Raw genomic sequence first — 4,608 nt, forward strand, 5'->3', positions numbered from 1 at the left:
TCTGTACAAATACATCTTGTTAAAAAAAAAAAAAAAAAAAAAAAAAAAAAAAAAAAAAAAAAAAAAAAAAAAACCCAAAAAACCAAAACCAACCAACCAAACAAAAACCCCCCAAAAAACTATATTCTAGAGATGCACCAGCCTTTCCTAAATAACTAGAGAGATCTGTGAGTAGACCCTCTCATGCCTGATGGCATTTGCAAGTTTGAGGACTGTCAGGCAGAGAAACAACTCTTTAATAGGCACAGGCAAAGGAACTTCCGGGAGAAGAATAAACCTGCCAAAATTTAACAGTCATGTGTAGGCTGGCATAGTGGATTAGAATCTGGAGTAACCCCAAATGCAAAGTCAGTTCTCCCCACTAACTAGTTCTTCCCATTAGTCTTTGACTGGCTAAGTGGCCACAGGGAAAATTGCAGGCCGGACTAAAGAACAGAGGTCCTGTAGTTTCATGGCCTTAAGTACCGAAGCCTGGCTGGAAGGAGCTTAACTCTGTCTAAGCGAGACATTTGAAACTGCAGTTAATTGAAATGAACTAAAGCCCAACCCAGAAACAAATTAAAGTCTAATAAATGGAGAGACAAATCATGTCCATGGATTAGAATACTCAATAATGTTAAGATGTCAGTATTCCCCCAATTGGATCTATAGTTTTTACGTAATGTCAGTCAAAATTTTAGCAAACTTTTTTTTTCTTTTTTGGTAGAAGTTAACAAGCTGATTCTAAAATTTATGTGAAAATGCAAAGGAACTAAAGATAATCTTTAGTGAAAACAAAATCAGCAGACTTACACTACTAGGCTGATAAATCTTATAAATGCAAGATGTGAATATTGTATTTCAGAAGGGTAAGTCTTTAGTACACACACACACACACAAACACCTGTCTCTTATACACATCTAGATGTTCTTTAGTACACACACACACACACACAGAGTCTATGGGAGAAAGGCAGAGAACAACATGACATGATAGTGGCAAGGTTGGCGGTAGCGTCTTTGAACTTCTTTTTAGGATGAAGGCAGTCCTTCTGGAGTATCTGGGCCTCTCATCCATCGCAGAGGCCTGGTCCCTAGATGAAGGGGATACATTTCTAGTTCTATACATAATACTACTGTTCCTCAAAACACAACATTATGTGCCTCAGGAGCTTGTTGCTTTATGCCTGGACTCAAAACCAGCTCCAAGACAGTGTTATTTAAATAAAAGGAAATATTTAACACTGATTTTGTTTAAAACTAGCTATCTCCAACATTTTTGTCATTTAGTCATCAGGCAGATTAAATTTATCCAATACTATTTAGTCCTGTAAGGTAAAATCTCCAGTTTCCTACTTGCAAATTTCTGAAAATTCTCCACAGTATGTAGACTGAGGCAATAATACAAATAAAAATAGGGAACACCTAGAACAATGATTATGTACTCCAGGCTTTACTTAAAGTAACCTAATCAATCTTTACAACAATCCTATGCAGGAGGCATCACTGTTAGCCCTGTTTCACAGATAAAGAAATTGTATAACTGAAAGGGCTCTTCTCAGAACATCGTAGGAAGTGTGAGTAAGAGCAGAGAATTGGACACAACCTCACCTAGAGTTTTAACACCACTTGTTTACAGGAAACCTGGCATTTATTAAAATCATTATTCTTGGGTGTGAGATTTTAGACTTGATTTTACTGTGCAGCATTACAACAAAGTCACCTGGGAGAAATTTATGTGGATTAGAATTAATATGAGGGTGTCTGGGCTTCCAGACACATGAAATAACTTATTTCTCTTAACATTCATCTTTCTCCATAATAAGACCTGCTTAGAATATCTAATTGTGTGTGTATGTTATCTCACCTTAATCATATATCCCATCAATTTGACGGCCCCCTGAAAGCTATATATACACCCATATTTCACCTTCATTTGTGGGTTTAATAAAAGGAGATTTTAAAGCCCTGATTTGCAATAGCTTTGCCAGTAATTCTGCCACAGTAAATGAGAATGGGGAAGATTTGGTCTTTATTGGCCATTTTTCCCCTAGGGATTGCTACCCAAATGTGATCTAATTTACTTATTATTACAATCCAATATTATGGTGGGGTGGTTTCTAAATTAAATAATTGTTGCATCTTCATTTGAAGGAGCCAAGATTTGGATAGTTTAACAATTAGCTTTCTTTGTGTAACTCTAACACCTGAGAAAATCATTTAAGAAACTAATCAGCCCTCTCAAATTTACAGTGAGTGTTCATGCTTTTGTTTCCAAGTCCGTCTATGCACAAACTGGATAGGTAAGACTAGGTTCCTGAGGTCAATATGGTGCGTGACTCTCTCTGTTAGCATAAAAACCCATTTATAGTTAAAAGAATTTCAAGATTTTGCTTAAAACCTCACTCAGCAGATCTATTCATTCTAAAAACCGGTGAACCACAAACAAACTAAAAGTAACCTTAATTGACTTCAGACTGGAAATTCATACAATGGTAATAAAGAGTGGCAGAATGTGCCACTCCAAAATGTGCCACTTTGGTATGAGGATTACTTTAAGCTAAAGACAATTGAAAAATGGCAGATGCAAGAAGTGTATTCTAATCTTCCCTTTCCCTCCTTGAAAACAGGAGCTAAAACCTCCCATGCAAAACATGCCTTCCCTATATCAGAAAGAAAATTCTTCAACAGGGAGTCATAGCTGAGAGAATTCTGTACAAATACATCTTGTTAAAAAAAAAAAATTCCTGGAGGCAGAGCAAGATGGCTGAATAGAACCCTCTAGCAATCATCCCCTCCAACAGGAACACCAAATTGAACAACTATTCACAAAAGAAAGCACCTTCATAAGAACCAAAAATCAAGTTTGCAATCAGAGTCCCTGGTTTTAACATCATAGCAAGGAAAGAGGAACTGAAGAGGGTAGGAAAGACAGTCCTGGATTGTCAGAACCATCCCTCCTCCATCCCCCAGCAGCAGCCATGTGGCACAGAGAGAGAATATGTGTGCTTTGGGGAGGGAGAGGAAAGTGACTGTGGGGCTTTGTAATGGACTTCAGTGCTGCCTGTCACAGTGGAAAGCAATACCGGGTAGAATTCAGGTGGTGCTCATGGAGGGAGCATTTAGACCAGCCCTAGCCAGAGGCGAATTGTCCATGCCAGTAGGTGGAACCTGAGTTCTGGCTAGCCCCAATACTGTGCGATAAAGTGCTCTGGGGGTTCTAAATAAACTTGAAAGGCAGTCCAGGTCACGAGGACTGCAATTCCTGGGCAAATCTTGATGCTGTGCTGGGCTCTGAGGAATTGCTCTTGAGGTGCTAAATGTATTTTAAAAAACAAGACCCAGTGATTGATGTGTGGTCTGCAAGAAATACATTTCACCTATAAAGACACACATATGCTGAAAATAAAGGAATGGGAAAAGATATTCTATGTGAATGGAGAACAAAAAGAGCAGGAGTAGCTACACATATATTAGACAAAATAGATTTCAAGACAAAAGCTATAAAAAAAAGACAAAAAAGGTCATTATATAATGATAAAGGGGTTCATTCATCAAGAGGATATAATGGTTGTAAATATATATACACCCAACACTGGATCACCTAGTTATGTAAAGCAAATATTACTAGAGATAAAGAAAGAGATAGACTCCAGTATAATAATGGCTGTTGATTTCAGCATTGGACACTTTCAGTATTGGACAGATCAAGACAGAAAATCAACAAAGAAGCACTGGAATTAATCTGCACTATAGACCAAATGGACCTAGATATTTACAGAACATTTCACCCAACAGCTGCAGAATACATATTCGTTTCCTCAGCACATGGACCTTCTCAAGGATAGACCACATTTTAGGTCACAGAACAAGTCTTAAAAATTTCAAAAATATCAAAATCATATTAAATATCTTCTCTGAGCATGGTGGAATAAAACTAGAAAGCAATAACAAGAAGAAATTTGGGAATCATACAAATACATGGAAATTAAACAACATGCTCCTGAATGACCAGTAGGTCGATGAAAAAAATTAAGAAAATTTAAAAAATTCTTGAAACAAATTAAAATGGAAACACAACATAACAAAAGCTGTGGGATACAGTGAAAGCAGTACTAAGAGGAATGTTTATAGAAGTAAGTGCCTACATCAAAAAAGCAGGAAAACTTCAAATAAACAATGTAATGATGCATCTTAAAGAACTAGAAAAGTAAGAGCAAACCAAATTCAAAGTTAGTAGAAGGCTGGAGTGATAGCTCACGCCTGTAATCCCAGCACTTTGGGAGGCTGAGGCAAGTGGATTACCTGAGGTCAGGAGTTCAAGACCAGCTTGGCCAACATGGTGAAACCCCATCTCTACTAAAAATACAAAAATTAGCCAGGCGTGGTGGTGTGTGCCTGTAATCCCAGCTACTCAGGAGGCTGAGGCATGAGAATTGCTTGCACCCAGGAGGCAGAGGTTGCAGTGAGCTGAGATCATGCCACTGTACTCCAGCCTGGGCAACAGAGCAAAACGCTGTCTAAAAAAAAAAAAAAGAAAAAGAAGAAGGAAAGAAATAATAAAAATAAAAGAAAAAGCAGAAGAAAAGAAATAATAAAAATCAGAGCAGAAATAAATAAAATTAAAAT

At 37.5% G+C, this 4,608-nt stretch overlaps 1 protein-coding gene across 1 annotated transcript in view; it reads right to left on the bottom strand.

Annotated features, from left to right (window-relative positions):
- LRRIQ4 (leucine-rich repeats and IQ motif containing 4) overlaps positions 1 to 4,608 on the bottom strand; it is a 25,178-nt gene that overhangs the window by 16,449 nt on the left and 4,121 nt on the right. The gene's annotated exons all lie outside the window — the stretch shown is intronic.

The sequence above is a fragment of the Mandrillus leucophaeus genome, unplaced genomic scaffold (assembly GCF_000951045.1).
Source record: "Mandrillus leucophaeus isolate KB7577 unplaced genomic scaffold, Mleu.le_1.0 Scaffold452, whole genome shotgun sequence".
NCBI classification, from domain to species: domain Eukaryota; kingdom Metazoa; phylum Chordata; class Mammalia; order Primates; family Cercopithecidae; genus Mandrillus; species Mandrillus leucophaeus.